We start from the raw sequence: 23,319 nt of genomic DNA, 5'->3' as shown, positions 1-23,319 counted from the left end.
TAATCACCATCGCATCCACGATTTCCCGAGCCATCTCCTTCAGTACCCTGGGATGCAGACCATCAGGCCCCGGAGACTTATCAACTTTCAGACCTAACAGCTTCTCCAACACCAAATCCTGGCAAATATAAATTCTCTTAAGTTCAGGTCCTTCAGCCACTGTTACCTCAGGGAGATTGCTTGTGTCTTCCCAAGTGAACACAGATCTGAAGTACCCATTTAATTCCTCTGCCATTTCTTTGTTCCTAGTAATATATTCCCCTGTTTCTGTCTTCAAGGGCCCAATTTTTGTCCTAACCATTTTTTTGCCTTGCACATACCTAAAAAAGCTTTTACTATCCTCCTTAATATTCTTGGCCAGTTTACCTTCGTACCTCATTTTTCCTCTGCGTATTTCCTTCTTAGTAATCCTCTGTTGCTCTTTCCCCCCTCATTTTTGATGGTTGACATTGCCCATAATTAGGGTTTGCATATAAATATCTGCTTGGCTGCATGAGTGATTTACTCTTGCTGGCTCATAGTTGGATAAAATGTCACCGTGATTTGATGGTGAGAAAGCCATTTGATTGGCAGAGGGGAGGCCAGTGGCCGTGACGGAGGACATCAGAATCAGGGACATCCTGGGTGATGGAGGCATAGCTTGACTGTTACCACAGAAATTGGCAAACAAGGAGGTGGTGTCTAGCCAATGCCATCCATTGCCTGAACACAGTCATGCAGCAGTTAGCAGATATTCAGATGTGTGTGAAATCCTGTCTATGTGCATCCCTGCTCGGACAGAATTTCAAATCGGGCCCAGGGTCCTAAACCTCCTTCAGAAGCCTGCACCCAACAATATGAGCCATCTTTTGGGAATGTCCTCTTGTATTTTCTATTTAATTAATTTCTAATTTGCTGCAGAGGTGCTTTACTGGAGGTGGATATTAATTACAAACAAATGAAAAGTCATAGTGATTTGGTAGTGAGGTAAAAAATCATTGGTTGTGTGTGATACCACTTCTAGACATTAAAAGAAAGCAGAATCAGATCCAGGAATGATTGAGGAGGGGGCATGTGATATCCCTCAATGCTCTTGATGCCTTTAGAGAGAGTTGGGCACTGCAAAAGATAGAGTATGGATTCGTTCTACCTCTGTCTTACAAAGGAGTGAGTACTCATTTAATGATGGATGATGCCCAATGTCCAATTAACATCCAAAATCTGCTTCATATTTTATTGTTCCTTTTGAAAAAGAGTTTTAAGACATAGATCAGACATTCAGATTTGAAGTGAAGTCTGTATTAGCATTATATGTGACTTTAACATTGTGAGTCATCACAGTCACTGAAGACTGAAGGATGGATGGATGAGTGAGAAGGGTTTGCATCAATTTGTAAATGATAGTCAGATTGATAGTGGGCATACTTTCATAGTGGTTCTAGTTGAAGAATGGGCTTTATTGTAACTGTGTTCTAACTCTGACAGGGGGCTTCTTAAAGAAATCATCATTCTTCTCATTGATCAACCAGGTCATACCCTCTACGTGTCTTCACCTATCCCCACTTCACTACCCTGCCCCCACCACCCCCTTTATCTGCAGTACCCCCTACACCCACTCCCAGTCCTAAAGAAGCGTTACACCCGAAATGTCGACTTCTCCACCTCCTGATGTTGCCTAGCTTGCTGGGTTCTTCCAACCTCCTGCCTATCTACTTTGGGTTCCAGCATCTGTAGTTTTTTTATCTCTAACCAGTGAGATGGGATGGCCACCCACTTTTCAGATCATAAGTCTTGATACAGGAGATATTACTGTTTGATTATGGTATACTGGGACAGTGTCCATCTGTTCCTGCACTGCTTTCATCATCTGGAGGAAGTTACAAAGAGGTCTGAATATTTTAGGCCTCCTTAAATTTCTCTACATCCTGAGGAGAACCTCTGCTGTGACTTCTTCATGTGGAGGTTGCTGTTGGTACAGGGCTTTTGGACAGCTTTGAATCTACTCAATTGACCTGCACTAATGTTGTATGACCAAATTGACAATAATTCTGGCTGTTACTGGATCCATTTGGGATGGGTTCAATTAATCTAGGTAGTTCAGTGATGTGATTCCTGAGCAGTTATAGACTTTAACTTAGGTTATGCTACAGTAGGCCTCCCCAGAAGGATGCCATAAAATACCTCGACATGGGCCTTTGTGGATATTACATTTTCCAGACGTGTGTAGAAAAAGGCATGTTATGTATGCACATAGCTACACTATGGCATGCCTACACCAAATGGATTGCAGCAGTTCCAGAAGGTAGACCACCATCATTTTCTCAAGGCATCTAGGGATGATCAATAAATGCTGGCCTTGCTCACATCTCAGGAGTGAATTTTTTTCAAAAACTACGTTAGGATATTCTAACAATTAAGATTAGATTACATTACAGTGTAGAAACAGGCCCTTCGGCCCAACAAGTCCTCACTGACCCGCCGAAGTGCAACCCACCCATACCCCTACATTTACCCCTTACCTAACACTATGGGCAATTTAGCATGGCCAATTCACCTGGTAGGAATACTGCTACCTTACCTCCACCACTTCCAGCCCAACCCAATGCCAATTGCTGTGGATAGAGGGTGGGCTATCATTGTTTGTGATGTTGGGAATGGTGCTCAATATGAAGGCCCAGGCTAGATACTAGTGAGCTGCAGCTGCCAGGTGACGACTGCAAAATTCAAGTCAGGAATTGTGGTGTCTAATTTTCCACTGGATACCTCACAGAATTACACATTACATAGAAATGAGGTGGCTTTAGCAAGTAATGACGGGCAAATGCATACAATAGGGTCCACAACACATACTTGTGAAATTCTCAACTTGCTATTGAAATCTTTAGGGTAAGGTCAGACCTTTCTCTTTCCTTTGATATTAAGAATCGCATTTTTCTATTCTCATTGTATTCTCCCAAATTTCTCGCCATTACCCACACTGCTTATGTGCTGGGGAAATTCTGCCGAATTATTCCAAAAGAAATATATTAATCAATAATTTTTGTGAGCTCTGTTCATCGATGCAATATTAAGACTTGTTGACAATAATCTTTAATACACACTTGCAATTGATTAACTGACAAAAATATAGATCATGTCAGATTGTTTGTTTGAAATCACACTTCTTGGATTCGTTATTCATTTTCAATATAACATTACACTTGAGGTGAGTAGTTCATTTTATTATAGAATGTTGTATCAAGCACTTTTCTGCTTTCCATTTGTTGGTATTTATTGCTTTTGAAAGTATCCAGTGTTTGTGTCTACCTGTGTGCATGCCGTCAGGTTCAAAAATATTAAGGTTAAAATTGGTATGTATTTTGCCTATGTTTTGGGCTTGAAAGTGCGGATGATATTTTGGAAAGTTCTGGGTATAAGATCTTGCCACCAATCAGATATTGTCAAATTGCTCTTCTGTTTTGGTCCCAGGCAGTTACCACAGATCTGTTTAATTTAAATTTGCAAAGACTACTTTTCTGTCTGTTTTTAATTTGAGGAAGAAATGGCTGGAATATGTGTTATTTACATTCTGAAATGTTTTACAAGGTTTTCACAATTGTCTCATCAGTGGTTCAAAAGACACTGCTTGAGGCGGCTGAAGAAATTGTGGAAGTTATTCTTCAGCAACTTTGTATCCTGTAAAGTGTAGACATGTTCCGCTCAATGTGTAACAATACTAAATATAACAACATTCATCATTCACAATTTTCTTTGGGTTTTTCTCCCTCTCATGACTCAGTTGAGGGGTGCTGCAGTAGGCCCAAACTTTGACTCCTGCCTTATGGACAAGCTTCCTCTAGAAATAGGATGGGCCATGATCATCCATTTATGAAGATGAGATTGAATTGTGGGTAAGCCACAAGATGTCTGGACTCCAGTGCAACTTCAGATTTCTGATTCGACAAGTGGGCCCCTTACTGTTCTGTAGTGGGGCCCTCAACCTTTTTACTGTTTATATCAATAACTTAGATGAGGGGATGAAGTCAAAAATCACACAACACCAGATTATCATCCAACAGGTTTACTTGGAAGTACAAGCTTTCAAAGCGCCGCTCCTTTGTCAGATAGCAAAGATAGGAATGAAAACATAGCTAAATTTGCAGATGATTCAAAACTAGGTATTAAAGCAAACCAATCCAGACATGTCAAATTAATATCCAAAAATCAGGGAAATGGAATATAACATGGGAAAATGAGAATAAAAATATCTCTAAAAGGAGAATGACTGTGGATTTCTGAGGTGCAGAGGAATCTTGGTGTTCTAGTGCAACAATCAAAAGATTCGAGTATGCAGATATGGAATATTATCCTTTTCTATGAAAAGAATTGAAGATTGAAGTAAAGATGAGATGCTTCAGTTATACAGGGTATTAATGAGACCCCATCTCAAAATATTGTACACAATTTTGTTCTCCTTAACTCAAGGAAAGAGGTAAATGCATTGGACGCTGTTAAGAGGTAGTTTACAAAATGGATACCTAAAATGAATGGGTCTTCTTGTGAGGAAGGTTTGAACAGACATGGCTTATTTCTACTGGGGTTTAGGGGTGATTATTTGAAGTTTACAAGAACCTGAATGATGCTGTTAAAGCGTCTGTTGAAAGGATATTTCCTCTTGTGGGTAACTTCAAAACTGTGGGACAAAACTTTAAAAATTAAAGGTTGCCCTTTTAGGACCAAGAAATATTATGACTGACCCTTGGGTGAGGTTCTCCGATTCATCAAGGTTCCAGATAAGATAAAACTGTTAAACTTGTAGGTGAAGAGAGATGAACTCTCTCCTTTTTAAAAATTCAAACATCCGTCTTATAAATACGAATAGGATTAATTTAGGAATGATCACTTCCTTTGTGTATACTGCTCCCCAGATTATATAAACTTACATTTTAAAATGGGAACTGGACAAAATGGGAACTGGACAAAGATGAGCCTTAAGGCTTTGTGTCTTAATGCACGGAGCATTCATAATAAGTTGGATAAATCAGTTCTGCAAATGGATGATGTATAAACAGATATGATGTACGCAGGATTATGTAGACTTGGCTGCAAGGTGACCAGGATGGGAATTGACCATTCTGGGTATTCAGTATTCAACAAGGAGAGACAAAAATAAAAAGATAGATGCATTCCTGGTTAAGGAGGAAATTAATTCAGTCATGATGAAGGATATTAGCATACATATGGAATCTGTATGCATAGAGGTGTGAAATATCAAGGGTCAAAAACATTAATGGGGCATTAGATAGACCCTCAAAACTGCAGGGATGATGTTGGGAAGTGTGATAAACATGAAATTAGATGTGCAAGCAATAAAAGAGCATTTGCATTTATGGGTGACTTTAATCTACATATAGACGGAGCAAATCAGATTAATCATAATACCATTGAGGAAGAATTCCTGGACTGTGAATGGGATGACTTTCTGGACAAATATTTTGATGAACCAACTAGAGAACAGACCAGGAGAAAGTGAGGACTGCAGATGCTGGAGATCAGAGCTGAAAATGTGTTGCTGGAAAAGCGCAGCAGGTCAGGCAGCATCCAAGGAGCAGGAGAATCGACATTTCGGGCATGAGCCCTTCTTCAGAAATCCTGAATAAAAGCCCTTCCTGAAGAAGGGCTCATGCCCTGAAACGTCGATTCTCCTGCTCTTTGGATGCTGTCTGATCTGCTGCACTTTTCCAGCAACACATTTTCAGCTAGAGAACAGACCCACCCTGGACTGGGTAATATGTAATGAGAAAAAAGTAATTGGCAATCTAGTTGTGAGAGGCTCCTTGGGGATGAGCAACCATAATATGATTGAATTCTTCATCAGGAAGGAGAGTGGCATAGCTGATTCTGGAACTAGGATCCTGAATCTAAATAGAGGAAACTCTGATGATATGATGTATAAATTGGTTATGATGGATTGGAGAACATTTCTTGAAGGGATCATGGTGGAAAGTTACTGGCAACTACGTAAGAGCTCATGGATGAACTGCAACAATTGTTCATTCCTATCTGTTGCAAAAGTTAAATGGGAAAGGTGGCCAAACCATGCTTTATAAGCAAAATTAGAGATAGTATTAGATCCGAGGAAGAGGCATACAAATTGTCCAGAAAGATCAACAGAGATGTAGAGTGGGAGCAGTTTAGAATTCAGCAAAGGATGTCAAAAGGATATATAGCTCAATCTCAGAATCTTTCACAAACAGCTAGCAGTTGAATGATACAGCAGATGCATTGAGATTTTGGAGAAGATTTATAGCTCAGGTTGTAAGTTTCCTCATTGAGCTGGTGGGTTTGTTCTCAAACCTACCACCATACTGAAACAGCTCCTGCTGAATTTAAAGGATCCTGTACCCACAGCCAGCAGAATAAACGTCATATACAAAATACCCTGCAGGGACTGCAACAGATATTACAGACAGGTAGGAAACTAGCCACCCAGGATACATGAGCACCAACTAGCCACCAAAAGACATAACCAACTATCATGGTATCTATACACACAGACAAAGAGGGACACCAGTTCAACTGTGACAATACATCCATCTTGGGACAGGCTAAACAAAGATATGCACAGGAATTCCTCGAGGCCTGGCATTCAAACTGGAACTCCATTAACAAATTAGATTTGAACCCCATTTACCAACCTCTCAGAAACAGAACCAGAAATGATGTCACCTACCACAACAAACCAAGACATATAAACAGCAAGCAGGACAGAACACCAGTGCTTCACCGGAGGCTCACTGATGATGTTACCTAGCATGGTGTCAAAACGTCTGAGAACAAACCCACCAGCTCAGTGAGCAAACTTACAACCTGAGCAGAGCAAATGTACTGGCAGTTGTCAGTAGCATTAACATTGGTCATTAAACAATCACTTTCACTGTCATTCATTTTGTAGACTTTGATTGAGATTCCATAGTTCTGATTTCTTTCTACTGTGATAGAATCCCAGACTGAGAATGAGTCTTTCTGGCTGGTTTACAGCACTGAGTGACAGAGAGACTTTACATGCAAAATACAGACAGCAAGAAATAGTTCTTCAACTGACCCTCACAACGTGCTCATGGTTGAACCGATTCTGCTACATATAACAGTGTTCAGTCCGACCACCACCCTTCAGTAGAGTTGAAGCTGGATGTGTAACCCCTGTTCTTGTGTATTCTTCAATGGAAAAGAAAGCTCAAAATACCTGCTGTTTGGGAGATCCAGATAGTGGCTTGCTGTTGAGCACAATGTCATGAATGTCTAGTTGCCTTTGTATTTATAAGCTATCATAGTCTAATCTGTTTTGAATTTCTTCCCTTCCCCCACTTTGAAAGACGATTGTTTAAAGTTCACTTTCCATGCATAAATGTCTGTCTCCAGACAGTCACTTAATTGACATCCAAAGCCATTTTTAGAGAAGGCCTGGTATTTGCTTCTCCTTGCGGGAGTGTGAGAGGAAGTTGAAGTGGTTGGCCACAGGGCAGTAGGGTTAAACAGTGTGTACAGACCAGAAATGTCACACTCCCCCAGGGATGTGCAAATCCTGGGCCTCCTCCACCACCAAATCAAAGCCACCTGCCAACTGGAGGAAGAACACCTTAATTTTTGCCTCAGGGCCCTACAACCATGCGGCATTAATATCTGCTTCACCAGTTTCCAAAACTCCCCACCCCTCACCTCATTCCAGAACCAAGCTCCAATTTGGCACCATCCTCTTGACTTGTCCTGCCTGCCCACCTTCCTTCCTAACTATCTGCTCCACCCTTCCCACCGACCTTTAACAATCACCGCCTACCTGCATCTACCTATCACCATCCCACCTTCCTTCTGCCCAGCCTGACCCCAAACAATTTATTTATCTCCCAGTCCCCTTCCCTCTCCACATTCCTGATGAAGGGCTTATGCCCGAAACATCCACTATCCTGCTCCTTGGCTGCTGTCTGACCTGCTGCGTTTTTCGAGTGCCCCGCTTTTTGACTCTGACTCTTCAGCATCTGCAGTCCTCACTTTCTCCTTATGTATGTTTTAGGCTGAGATAAACAATTCTTGATCAGTAGGGAAAGCAAGGGTTGGAGGGAAAGGGCGGGAAAGTGAACATTATCAAAGCAGTCATATTTCTATTGAATGATGGAGCAAGCTCAATGGGCCAGTTGATATACTCCTGTTCCTGTTACTTATGGTCTTACTTCTGCTACTAATTCATATGTTCATGGGGTTATAGAATATTTTTGATCCACAATAAGGAAAAAGAACATTTTACCTGTTTAATTACTGCTTTTATGACATTATGAATTTTTGTTTTCTCTAAATAGCATTCTAATCACTATTCATGGATTACATTTCCAACAGTTGTGGCTAGATTGATTGTTTTTCTCTAGCGGTTTGACATATTTTCCTAGAATTCTTTCATAATTTGTATTTCTGTTGTTATTTTTGTACATTAGTAATAATGTAACTGAATTTTTCATCTAATTCCGTAGCCTAGAACTTCCTTTTTTTCCATACTCTGGAACTTAAATTTTACAGATTGAATACTAAGTACTTCCTGACTGATGGAATTGCTGCTGGAAGAACATTTTTAATTTTTTTTTAAATAACATTCAAGCTAATATTTGTTATACTGATGGACATATTTCCCTAAACTTCCTGGTGTTCAACAAGTATCCTCATGGTAGACTGGTTAGCAAGGTTAGATCACATGGAATACAGGAAGAACTCGCCATTTGGATACAGAAGTAGCTCAAAAGTAGAATACAGAGGGTGGTGGTGGAGAGTTGCTTTTTAGACTGGAGGCCTGTGACCAGTGGTATCCCATAAGAATTGATGATGGGTCCACTGCTTTTTGTCATTTATCTAAATGATTTGGATGTGAACATAGGAAGAATTGTTAGTAAGCTTGCAGTTAACACCAAAATTGGAGGTGTAGTGGGCAGCGAAGAAGGTTACCTCAGAGTACAACGGAAACTTAACCAGATGGGCTAATGGTCCGAGGAATGGCGGATGGAGTTTAATTTAGATAAATGTGAGGTGCTGCATTTTGGAAAGGCAAATCAGGGTAGGACTTATACACTTAATGGTAAGGTCCTAGGAAGTGTTGCTGAACAAAGAGACCTTGGAGTGCAGGTTCATAGCTCCTTGAAAGTGGAATCACAGGTAGATAGGATAGTGAAGAAGGCATTTGGTATGCTTTCCTTTATTGGTCACAGTATTGAGTACAGGAGTTGGGAGGTCATGTTGCGGCTGTACAGGACATTGTTTAGGCCACTTTTGGAGTGTTGTGTGCAATTCTGGTCTTCTTCGTATTGGAAAAATGTTGTGAAACTTGAAAGGGTTCAGAAAAGATTTACAAGGATGTTGCCAGGGTTGGAGGGTTTGAGCAACAGGGAGAGACTGAATAGTCTGCGGCTGTTTTCCCTGGAGCGCGAAGTCTGAGGGGTGACCTTATAGAGGTTTATAAAATCATGAAGGGCATAGATAGGGTAAATAGACCAGGTCTTTTCACTGGGTTTGCGTAGCCAAGAACTGGTGGGCATAAGTTTGGGTGAAAGGGGAAAGGTATAAAAGGACCTAAGGGGCAACCTTTTCATGCAGAGAGTGGTGCGTGTATAGAATGAGCTGCCAGAGGAAGTGGTGGAGGCTAGTACAATTACAACATTTAAAAGACATCTGGATGGGTACATGGGCCAAAAGCTGGCAAATGGGAAGAGATTAATTTAGCATGTCTCGTCGGCTTGGATGAGTTGGACCGAAGGGTCTGTTTCCATGCTGTACATCTTTATGACTCTATGAATTTATATCATGGAAAAGAAAATCTCCACCGAATGATTGAGAGACTGGGGCATTCAGAAAGAAATCTCGATACATTGACTTGTGGTTCCATTTGTAATCTTTACTTTTTGATGGAGTCATGGACATTTTTTCTGTCAACTTTCTCTACCTGTTATATTTGGAAAAAATTGTCAGATTTCATATTAACAAATTAAGCAAAATATTACACAACATATCCCAGTAGTCATCCCTAGCATTAGTGTTACCCTTTATTTAGAGAACAGGTCTGGAAGTCCAGAAGTAGCTACTGGATTATGTGACGGTTAGGCCAATTTGACTTGTCTAATGTAAGTAAAAATTATATATCTTTAATTTCAAGAGAACCACAATTAATCATCATGCTTGAAGCAAGGTTTTAGAAATTAACTTTGATGAAAGGTCATACTTAAATCTATATTTTCATCATTAAGATATTGATCGATCCATTGATCAGTTGTTTATTTTATAAAATTCCTTATATGTCAAGCTAGAAATTTCTGTCGATAATCGTAGGAAAAAATGCTTCATCAACTCTTGAATTCCTTAAATAGGGGTAACCTATTAAAGAAAACAAAACCAAAGTCTTTCATTAATTAGGAGAGACAGGATAATTATTAAAATGTATTAAGCCACAAATGGCAAAAGTAATTTTGTCATGATCACCATGGAGAGACTGCAAAACAAATAAGCAAATTTACCGAATGATCGTAAAATGAAAAATTACCAATAAGGTTCCACTATATGTGACCTTTACTTTAACACAAATCAGAACCAAACCAAATTAGAATCATCATAAGCAGAACATGAATTAACAGGTAAATGATACTTCATATTAAAAATAAATTTCACTTATTACAAATTCTACAATGTTGATATATAGTTGATACAAAAATGGCACATCTTGTACAACCCCAAGGACAGCAAATTGAAGATAATCACGGTTAGATAAAAATGTAGAAGTTGAAATGCAGAACAGATCAGCCATAATCATATTGAATGGCAGAATAGAATGAGAAGTTAAAAGCCTATTTTTGCTCCAATTTCATATGTTCAAGCAAACATTCCCTCCACACTCTGCACAAATCTCATACTACATAGCCATTCAATTCTTCAGGATGCTGCTCTTCATTCATGTTATGTGGGTCAACAGCTTTCACATCCATGTTTCATAGGTACAATTATCATCAGTAAGTCACAGTTCTACAAATCTTCTGTCCCTCTGGACATAGCAGTTCTAATAGTGTAGTTTTCTAGAGTTAGAAACATAGGCAGAGGAGTAGGCCACTCAGCCTGTTGAACCTACCCTGCCATTCATGTGATCATCGCTGATGGAATGCTTCAATGCCTTTTACCCAGCCATCCCCATAACACTATAGGGCATTGGTAATCAAACATTTATTTAGAATTAGAATTAGACTTAACTTTATTGTCATATGTACTTAAATTAATACAGTGAAAAGTGTACAATTCCCATTCAGATTATTTTCAACCAATTATCTATCACATTCTTTAGATTCTAGTATTTTCTCTTTTACTGATGTAAGACTATAGTTCCCTGTTGTTTCTTGCACTTCCTTTGTAACTAGAGTTAGAAACATAGGCAGAGGAGTAGGCCACTCAGCCTGTTGAACCTGCCCTGCCATTCATGTGATCATCGCTGATGGAATGCTTCAATGCCTTTTACCCAGCCATCCCCATAACACTATAGGGCATTGGTAATCAAACATTTATTTAGAATTAGAATTAGACTTAACTTTATTGTCATATGTACTTAAATTAATACAGTGAAAAGTGTACGTGTCACCGCTTATGGCACCATCTTAGGTATAAAGGTCCGTAGGTCCAGCTTTATCAGATGCAGTTCTTGGAAAAATAGAGAAGTTAAGAAGTCCAGCATTGAAGATTTTAGGAATATATTATAGGATGGAGAAAAGAAAAGTTCAGAACAATTGTCTTCCGACCCAATCCATGCAGTCACCTAGCTTCCAGTCTACACTGGGTCTTAACTGTAGACTGTTCCAGGTTTTACCTCAGAGTTCATGAGGCCGGCCACCACTCTGGTCTCACCTCAAGGCCAGAGGCCCATGCCGAGACCATGTCACACCAATACACTGGGAGATCACCACACCAGGCCAAGCGAACTCCATGTTATGCTGGCAGCTGGCCCAGCGGGCCAAGGGATGGCCATGCCAGGCCTGTGCTGAGGCTGTGAGTTCCAAGGTTGAAAGTGCTGGGACAGTGCGATCAGTGGCCGGGAATTCTGAAGCTGTGAGGTTGGAGGCTGCAAAGAGATAAGAGGAAGAAGAAAAAGACAAAAGAGAGAAAAAAAACAAAAAATGAAAAGAAGTGGGCAGAATGGAAGGGTTCAGGCTGAAACATCCTACTCAGCTGCCATCTTGGAAAATGTATTGATCTCTACATTAAATAGAATCAAAGGCTGTGTTTTCTTAGCCCTCTAATTCCAAGAGTTCACAAATCTCAATTAAAAAAAATCTTGGAAGTCAGTGGAACCCCCTTATTTTGTAATTTGTGTCGCATAGTTCTAGGCTCCTCAACCAAGGGAAACCCCTTACTTATATCTACCTTGCCTATCTCTTTAAGTATTTTGAAAGTTTAAATGGGATCAGCATTCTTATGAAATTCTAGACAATGGAAGCTCAATTTATCTTCATAGGACAGTCTCGCTATCCTTAGAACAAGTCTGGTGAACAGTCCTTGCATTTTGATGTTCATTCTTTCGTGATAAATGGAGACCAAAACTGCACAAAACTGTCCCTTTAGTGTGACTCAGCTCTCACATAATTGAAGCAGGACTTCACTCTTGTACTCAATCCTTTTTCAATAATAGTTAACATTCATAGCTACCTAATCGTGTTTGCCTTCAGTGCCTTGTCAACAAGGTCCCTATGTACATCTATACTTTCTGACATCTTACCATTTTAGACATACTCTGTGCGTCTATTCTTGTATCAAAGTGGATAACCTCACATTTTTCCATATTACATTGTACATGCTGTGTTCTTGTCCATTCAGTGAGCCTGTCCAAATCCTCTTGAATCCTCACAATACAAATTTCCACTTAGCTTTATATCATTCACAAATTTAGAAACATTACATTCAGTATCAACCTCCAAATCATTAATATATATTCTGACCAGGGTCAAGTACTGACCCTTGCAGTACCTGACTAACCATAACCAATCAACATGAAAATGACCCATTTATGCCTAATCTTTGCTTTCTGTCTTTTAACCAGTCATTAATCCATGCCAGTCCACAACTTGCTATCCAATGTGCTTTATCTTTACAGATCGCATTTTATGGGGAACTGTATCAAATGCCTTCTGAATGTTTTCTACCAGCAGCTCTCCTTTCTCGATTTGGTTCATAACATCTTCAAAAAAAACTCCAAGTTCTTCAAGTATGATTTTCTAATTGCAAATTCGTGCTTACAATTCCCATTCAGATTATTTTCAACCAATTATCTATCACATTCTTTAGATTCTAGTATTTTCCCTTTTACTGATGTAAGACTATAGTTCCCTGTTGTTTCTTGCTCTTCCTTTGTAAACAGTGGCGTGACAGTTCACACTTTTCAATGTAGCTGAATCATTCCAGAGTCACAAGTGCTTTGGAGGATAATTGTTAATACATCAATTGTCCCTGCATCCACTTCCTTCAACACACAGTGATATAGAGTAATTAGATGCTGGAGATTTACCTACTTGCAGCCCCATTAATTTGTTCAGTACAATCTGTTTACTAATATAATTTTTCTCATTCTCCTGAGCACTTGGATCTTGGCTTCTAAGAGATTTCTTTTATCATCTTCGATGGAAACAAAGTATTAGCTTTTCTGACATTTCACTATTCCCTATTATAAATTCTCCTGACTCTGCTTGTAATGGACTCACATTCATTTTATCCAAACACTTGCTTTTTAAATTCCTACAGAAATTTTTACAGCCCAAGTTTATGCGTTTTGCCTGATTGCATGCATATCCTACTCTCCCTTTCCTTATCATTTTCTTGGTCTAAACACAACTGAATCCTGAGATTTATTGCTTTATCTGGAAAATTCTTGGCATTTTCTTTTAACCTTGTACAATCCTCAATATCTTTTATTAGCCATGGATGACTGTCTTTTTTCTGTGTGATTTTGCACCTTGAAGTAATGAATAATTGTTAGAAATCATGTAATAGTTCTTTAAAGACTACCCATTGATTATGTACAGACATGCTTTTGCACATATTTTCCCAAACCATCTCAGCTAATTTGTGTTTCATGTTTCCATAATTTCCCTTATTCAAATTAAACATTTTTTTCAATTTACATTTTCAATGAACCAATAAGTAATATCTTAATGCATCAAATGGCCACTTATAGGAAATGAATACAATTCTTTAACATGTCTAAGCGTTTCATACAGCTGTCCAGATTTTAGGACTTTCTAACTTGTGCACACTGTATGAAAAAGCATGCCTATCTCTCTTTCTGCTCACGAGAAAACAAAACCTGGCGTTTTCCTCAGCATAACATGTTTCTTCTCACAATAGATCTTTGTGCTTCTCTTTCTGTCTCTATTTGCTTTCCTTTTGGATCACAGCAATGGGGTTACCTTCTCGAATCGCTGCTTACAGCTGTACTATGTATCTGCCACTTGTATGGCTTCTGATCTTAACAGATTTCAATCCACACAATTTTCCTACCTTAGAAATTCAACTCCAACTCTTCAAATTACATTTTCAAATGAACCTTTTAAATACTGGAATTCAGATTGTGTAATGCAGAACCTTTACTATGCATTGGACAGGAAACTGAAAGGGAAGAAATGAACGAAAGAGCGGAATTAATAATCCAAGGGCACCCAAGTATTGAACATATTCTGTTTTAATTATCTTATAGTATTCATTTACCAGAAACTGCAATATGTTGTCTACTTAATATCGGGTCCTAAAATTTCAGATTTGAAAATAAACCAAGTGGAAACCACAAAAACACTGTTGGGGTAATGTGACCTCCCCCACTGTTTGCACTTTTGTTCACAATTTTTTAAAAATAAGGCTTGATTGTGGTGCTGAAGGGCAGTGCACTGACAATGGTGTTCATTGTTATGTTAAGCTCTGAACTGCTGTGTTGAATGTTTTCCTAATTGCTGTATTGCCACCTTTTCCTGTAGATAGTAGAACACTGTCCTCACAAGATATCCTTCTTACTGATATTGCTGACAATGTATTGTTCTTGCCTCTTGATTATATTTGTTTCTGACAAAAAAGTGATCCTCTGTCAATCTTTCAGGCAAGATTTTAAATCCCAATTGCAGGAGGCAATATTTCCTAAGCAACCAAATAAATCTGTACGAATTGTCACTATATTTGTCTCACACAAGCCAATAAAGTTAATGCATATTTATAATAATTTCAGTCAAACAATATTCTTTCATGTAGTTTATAAGTAATGGCAGTTCACAGTATAGTGCATATCCAAACCAATTTACATTTTGGGGCCATTATCACAAAAATTCAAATATTTGAATGTCAAACAACTCTGCTTATCATCATAATGTTAAAAATCAAGCAACACCAGGTTATAGTCTACAGGTTTATTTGGAAGTACTAGCTTTCAGAGCACCTGATTACCTAATCAGGTAATTAGTGGGGCAGAATCATAAGACACAGAATTTATAGCAAAATATCATGATGTCACTCAATTAAAACAACATATTGAACAAACACAGATTGCTGTTAAGTCTTTCATCTTTTAGAATGGGTTACAGGTTTCTGTTCATTAATATGTAAATCCCAGAACTTCTTTTAAGTTACATTCTTGAGATAACTTAAGGTTTTATAAAAAAAAGCTGACATCTCAACTCAGACAATGCATTAGAGGTGTGAGGTCAGAGTCTGTCTGAATCCCAATCTTGAGTCAGAGTGGTTCTACTTCCAAGGAAGGAATTTATAAAATGCTATATGGATTGACTGCCTGCAGGTTGTCTGCTTTTTGAGCAAAAATAGAATGTATCTCCAAATACAATTCTGCAAATGCAAATTCACCCCATAGATGTGTGTGTGAGTGTGAGAGAGCATGCACGCGCACATGCACATGTGAGGGAGAGAGTGTGTGAGTCTGAGTGTACTTGAGAGAGTGTATGTTTGCATGTGTGCATACTTGGTAGAGATTGTGCATGAGTGTGAAGGAAGATAGGCCAATGAGAGGGTATGTGCATGGGTGTGAGTGGGTGTTTGGCAGATATATGTGTGCATGTCTGAGAGAGTGTGTGAGAGAAGGTTTTCATGAGTGTGTGTATGTATAGTGTAGTGGGGTCACCTGTAGTGTGACATGAACCCAAGGTCCCGGTTGAGGCCATCCTCATGGATACCGAACTTGGCTATCAGCCTCTGCTCGGTCACTCTGCATTGTTGCACATCACGAAATTCACTTTGGGGGATGGTCACCTGAAAATCCAAGGCTGAATGTCCCCGACCAGTGAAGTGTTTCTGGACTGGGAGGGAACACCTCTGTCTGGCGATTGTCCATTCATCCATTGTCATAGCGTCTGCTTGGTCTCACCAATGTACCATGCCTTGGGGCATCCTTGCCTGCAGTGTATGAGATAGACAACATCAGCCGAGTCACATGTGTACCTGCTGTTTACATGGTGGGATGGTTTCCCCATGTGTAATGGCGGTATCCGAATTGGCACCCTGACATGTCTTGCAGTAGTTGCTATGACATGGTTGTATGGTGTTGTGGTCGATGTTGTCCTGAAGGCTGGGAAGTTGCTGTGATCAATGATCTGTTTAAGGTTTGGCGATTGTTTAAAGGCTAGAAGTGGAGGTGTCAGGAAGGTCTTGTTGAAGTGCTCATCCTCAATGATAATGTGTTTCAGGCTGTGAAGGACATGACATAATTTCTCCACTTCTGGGAAGTACTGGATGATGAAGGGTACCCTATCAGCTGGTTGGAAGTCCTCTGCAGCAAAGAAGATTTGTTCAAACTTGTGCATGAAAATATTGGCAATTAGGGTGCAAACTTGGTCCCCAGGGCTGTTCGGTTTGTCTGGATGCATAACTGGTTGTAAAAGGTAAAAACATTGTAGTCGAGGATGAAGTGGATGAGTTGTAGGATGGTGCTTGGAGTTTGGTAGTTGTTAGTATTGAGTCCTGAAGCTGTTGCAGCGATGCCATCATCATGCTGGTGTAGATTGCAGACACATCCATCATGATGAGGAATGTTCCCGGTTTGACTAGTCCATGAATGCTGAGTTTCTGTTAAAAATCTGTAGTGTCGCGTCAGAAGATGGTGGTCCTCTGTACAATGGGTTTCAAGGTGCCCTCACATAGCCAGAGAGGTTCTTCCTCTGTGAGTATGGACACTAGTGATAGCTGGTCATAGCTTTTGGTAGTTAGTTGATGCTCATGTATCCTGGTGACTATTTTCCTGCCCGACGAAGAGGGATACCCGGTCGACTGGGATTATGCATTCATCTTGGGACAGGCTAAACAAAGACATGTATAGGAATTCCTAGAGGCTTGGCATTCGAACCAGAACTCCATTAACAAGCGTATCGATTTGGACCCCATTTACCAACCTCTCAGAAAAAAGTGATATCACTCCCCACAACAGACCAAGACACATAAATAGCAAGTTGGACTGAACACCAGCACTTCATCGGAGGCTCACTGGTGATGGTGATGAAACGTCTGAGAACAAATCTACCAGCTCAGCAAGCAAACTTGCAACCTGATCCACAACCTGAGCTACAAATCTACTCCAAAATCACAAACAACTAGGAGTGCAGTACGCTTAAATTAGCCCAAAGATGGGAAACCAAAGCCATCTGACTGAGTGCTACCCGCCAACAACTGTATTTCCCACATGAATGCCTCAGGAAAAAGGTATTACCAAGATGTGTCAAATACAAACCACCTCTCAACTCCCCACAAGCCAGAAGAACAGCAGAATAGAATGGCCGCAGGTTGCTATGAGAAATGATAAATGATGCTGACAACCGACTCCACAAATACGAACGAGAAATTTTGTGCCAAAAAACTCTGTACATTAATGCGACTGACCATGAATGGACAAGTATGTGAGAACAAGCCATCAACAGTGGACAAGACAAAGAAAAGTCTAGCTCTACCAGAAAAATGGGCCAAGCCTACCCACAACAATAATGCGGACAATTCAGAGACTTGAATAAAGAAACTGTCAGACTGACCAATCTCAGATACAAAAAAGCCATCCTCGTATGAGGGATAAACTTTAACCAAAGGGACACGGACAAAAGGAACTTCCTAGCAGCACTGGAATCCACCCTGAAAGACAATGGATGTACAGAAGAAATCCAGCAGGCACTAAGCAGAAAGAAAGAAGGAAACAGCCTGAACACACTGGAAAGGAAAGCTCTGGAAGGACTCAGAAAAGACAGAAATATCAAAATTCAACTGGCAGACAAAGGGCTCATAACCGTCATCCTGAACAGAACACAATACATTGGAAAAATAAACATGCTATTCGCAAATACTGACATCTACCAACAGTTTGCAATGGACCCGACTCCACAGATAGAAAACCATATTACAACATCCCTGAGGAAACTTCACAAGACAGATGAAATTAACAAGACAGACCTCCAAAGAATAAAATCTGTTTCTATGGGCCCCCCCTCAGACCCATTGTCTCACTTCCTGGTACACAGATATACAGACTAGCAAAGGAACTGCAACACAAACACCTAGTAGAAGACTCAATGCACTCCATCCACTCCATCCAGGAATTCCTTAACATCGTCAAAGACACCAAGATAGAGGACGACGAGTTCATAGTTTTCTTCTAGATGATGGCCATATTCACGTCAACAAACATCACCCTAGCCAAAAAAACACTTGCCTCACTGTTAGATGAACCAAGGACACAAACACCTGGCAGCACCAACTCTAGTAGCAAGGACAGCATCCTCAAGCTAGTAGACCTGTGCCTCACAATCTACTTTATCTTCAACGACAAGACCCACAAACAAATCAGTAGGACACTTAGGGGATCACCAATATCAGAATCTTAGCAGAAGCAGCTATGCAGAGGTCAGAAAGTACAGTCCTTCCCACAAACCAGGCCAAGCTTTGGGTCTGTTATGTGGATGACATATTTGTTATCACAAAATGCAACAAATTAGAAAAAACCCACAAACACATAAACAACATCCGTACTGGTAAAAATTTCACCAAAGAGGAAGAGAACAACAAAAAACTCCCTTTCCTAGACATCATAGGAGAACGCAAAGCCAATAGAGAGATACAGCTCAGTGTTTACAGGAAAGCCACACACACTGACCAGATACCACAGGAGCAAAAATCGCAACACCTATAATTGGAGCTGCATCAGGATATTATTCAAATGAGCCACAACACGCTGGAGCACCCAGGAACTATGAGAAGCTGAGGAAAGACATCTGTACAATGTATTCAGGAACAACAGGTACCCAATAATTGCAGTCTGCCAATTCCTAAACAATAGACCTAAACAAGAAGACGCAACACACCCAGAAACTCTAGCCACCCTGCAATACATTAAAGACATCTCGGAGGTGATGACCAGACTACTCTGGCCCCTAGGCATCATGGTAGCCCACAAATCTACCACCATACTGAAATAACTCCTGATGATTTTAAAGGACCCCATACCAACAGCCAGCAGAAAGAGCGTCATATACAAAATACCCTGCAAGGACTGCACCAAACATTACATTGGACAGATGGGCAGGAAACTAGCCACCAGGATACATGAGCACCAACTAGCCACCAAAAGACATGACCAACTGTAACTGGTATCCATATACACAGACGAAAAGGGACACCAGTTTGATACATCCATTCTGGGACAGGCTAAACAAAGACATGCACTGGAGCTCCTAGAAGCCTGGCATTCAAATCGGAACTTGATTAACAAACATATCGATTTGGACCCCATTTACCAAACTCTCAGGAAAAGAACTGGAAGTGATATCACCCACCACAACAGTTAAATAGTAAGTGAGACAGAACACTAGCACTTCATCGGAGGCTCACTGATGATGTTACAGAACATGGTGATGAAATGTCTGAGAACAAATCTACCAGTTCAGTGAGTAAACTGAGGCTATAAATCTTCCTTATTTGAATTGTGATTCCAAAATAGAAATGTTACGGAGGAAATGGAATGTTTTAAACTGTAAAAAAAATTGGACCAAGGATAGGAATGGACTAAATTGTACCACACATCACTCTAATACAACAATATGTCTCAGTTCTAACTTTAGGAATATATCACCGCAGCACCCTTCCCTGCATTGATCACTCTGTGGTGAGATTATGCTGCATTAGGGCAGGAAATACAGTGTCCCCATTCTCCTTGGGAATTGGTTTGAAACTATCCAACTTACTTTCATATCGGACATTTAGAGGAGTCAGTGATAGGGATTCATCTGATTCTGGCTTTTTTCAAACTTAATTACAGGGAGTGAAATTATATTTAATTTACAATAAAATTGAATGTTAATTTATAATTATGATAGCTTAACCTTTGCATCTTATCTGATCTGGCATTATTCTTCAATGATTTAGAACTTTTTTCAGCAGTCACAAAAAATAATGTTAAATGTTTGAGTTTATCTGTCCATTTCACACCTATTCATCAATATTCCTGTTCTTCTGATCTTGCCTTAATGCTTCACTTGCAAAAAATAATTTACACTTCATTTGCTAATTCTATACTATTAAAATGGGATAATTACAATGCTTTATTTTTGTGTAAAGCAATTATTTTCCTGTCCATTTAGAGTAAACTGTTTGTGATCATGTGCATTAGAATTCTATATTACTGTTGGTGTAATTTTATTTGTTGGAAAACATTACTGTGCTGAGGTGAACAGCAAAAAATGTCATGTTTATCATAAAGCTTAAAGGCAGAGCAGTGTGACAATATTCTGAGAGTCATAGAGTTGTACAGCACAGAAGCAGACTCTTTGGTCCAACATGCTGACCAAATGTCCTAAATTAATCTGTACCTTTTTGGCCCATATCCCTCTAAGCTCTGCCTATTCGTGTACCATCCAAATACCTTCTTCTGGTGACTCATTTGAAACTGAAATGAAAAACAAATGTTTGAATCCCAACATATACTGTAACTGAAGCTTAACTGGCTCTCTTGAATACATTTTGGACATTCTACTGTAGTTAACGATAATCCAAGACACAATCAGTACTTTTAAATTTAGAAATAATGTGCCTCTTAAAATTGTTTTATCCTTTGGAAGCTGGACCAAGTCTCCAAGACCTTCTGTGACCAGGAAAATGTAAAAGGTCTCTACATGAGATCATCCCATCTTTAACAGCAGAAAGAAAATGTCATGCTTAACCATGCCATCTTGCAACATTTACTTCCTGTCAGTGAATATAATGCCACATGGGAGCAGGAGAAAGCCCTAACCAAACTAGCCTTTTGGTTGGTATTTGATGTTGAAAAGGTGTAAAGCAATTCAAATTATTGTTAATTTTAATTATTTCTGCCCATTTTGAAATGATTTAAGAACATTACTCAATTTTGGCAATTCAATAGACAGCTTAGCAGGCTTTTATAGTTCATAAAAACACACATACGCTGATAAAATTATTTTCTGTGGAAATTGAGTTTAACTTCGTTCCATGAAAGAAAAGGATTAGAAAAAGGAATGATAACTGTTTTTATTCATAATATTTCTAATCTTCTCATGTCTTAAAGTGGGCCAAAAGGGATGCATCACAGTGTCTATTTCTTTTCCTTTCAATAGAAAATTCCACAGTTCAGATCAATAAGAACATGTTACCTTTTATTAAAATAGACATGTCGCTACCCCTGTGGGACCTCTGTGTCTCAAGACCACATTGATCTTTAGGATTATGTAAATTAAAATGAAGGAGCACTGTCGGTTAAGCTTCTTTTGTTGAGCAGGCTGCTTTTTGTGATTTTTAGTCTAACAGTGTTTTACAGGGCTTTGATATTGACTTTAATTCACAGTACTCTCTCTGGTGAATGCCTTACAGCAAAAGAGTTTTTTTTAATCAAGGCACTAATTAAAGATATGATACGAGATCCATTTGAAACTTTGTACTGCTTTATCAAGACTTAAAAAGGGACAAAAGGTTAAAGCATGTTTTTTGAAAACTTTGAAGATTTGTGAAAACTGCAATAAGGTGTCATTTCATTTGTATCTCATAGTGCTACAATTTATTAATTTTACATCTTGCATATATTGGCTATATTCTTTATTATGTTTTTTGGAAGTTTTAATAAGGAGAACTTATCTATTTTTTAATCACTGTGCCAGACTTTTATTATTGCTATGGCAACATTTGAACCGGTCACAATTTGGTTTTACAAAAATGCCCATCTTGGCTTTTTCTTAACGCAATGTTGCGATAGCCTTTTTTACGCATGAGCAAGCAAGAGAATAATTGAGTGGGAGGGACAATTTGATTACTTCTTGAATACCTTCCAACAAAAAAAAACATAAGGCATTATATACTTGGTCAAATTCTGTGATTGCAGCAAGTTCCTTCGAAATCACATGTTATACGGTCTTGGAATTTTTTCAGTTGGTCCCTTCCCTATCACTGAGTCAAAATCTTAGAATAAGCATCCTAACAGCACATTTTACATATCTACACAAAATGGACTACAGCAGTCAAGAAGACTGCTCACCATCATCTTCTCAAGGCCAATTAGGCTTGGGCAATAAATGCTGGTCTTACCAATGATCTGCATATTCAGTAAACAAAACTATCAGCGCTTGCAATTTATTACCAACAGCTGTTCACAGACATTTTATGACTTTCATGCAAAATAATGCTAAGGCTATTGGGATCTGGGCACCAATTATAAATGATCTGAAATTTGTGTGTGCAGGGGAAGAAATGACCAATCAGATGGAACAATAATCTAAACAGATCCACAAGCTTTGGGCACAAGTATAGACCAGTGTGAAGGAATTTTGGCAGGGATGGTAGTAGGTTTGCAATTTAAGAATTTTGACTGAAGCTCTTTAACTTTGCCAGAGTATGAGCATTCCACTTTCAGGTTTTCCAATGAATTAAATAGGATGCATGAGGTCACCTTCTGAAACTGTCAAGGCAAGGATTTCTTATTGGAGTGATCCTCTCCAGACAGAACTGCCAAATGTTATATAGATTTTGAGGCTTCAGCAATTATAGGAATAGGATGGAGACTTGGGAATGGTCATCCTAGGTGTCTCACTCTTCCCTGGAAGTCCTTCTTTGGAATTTAAGTGATTGAAATTAATTCACCTCAGAGAGGAACATCTTGTATGAAGAAACAGGACAATAGAAATAAAGTTTCTGTAATTTCCAATTTGAAATGTCTTGCCCTTAAGCTGGGTGCCTGGTGCAAGCGGGCATCAGAGCCGCCCCGCATTTCCCACGGGACTATGCCTACATCAGGAAATGATAAGAAATCATTTTTGTGTTTTAAACAGCAGT

The sequence above is a fragment of the Chiloscyllium plagiosum genome, chromosome 14 (assembly GCF_004010195.1).
Source record: "Chiloscyllium plagiosum isolate BGI_BamShark_2017 chromosome 14, ASM401019v2, whole genome shotgun sequence".
In the NCBI taxonomy this organism is placed as follows: Eukaryota; Metazoa; Chordata; class Chondrichthyes; order Orectolobiformes; family Hemiscylliidae; genus Chiloscyllium; species Chiloscyllium plagiosum.
The sequence above is the reverse complement of the archived record's forward strand: the minus strand, read 5'-3'. Positions refer to the sequence as shown.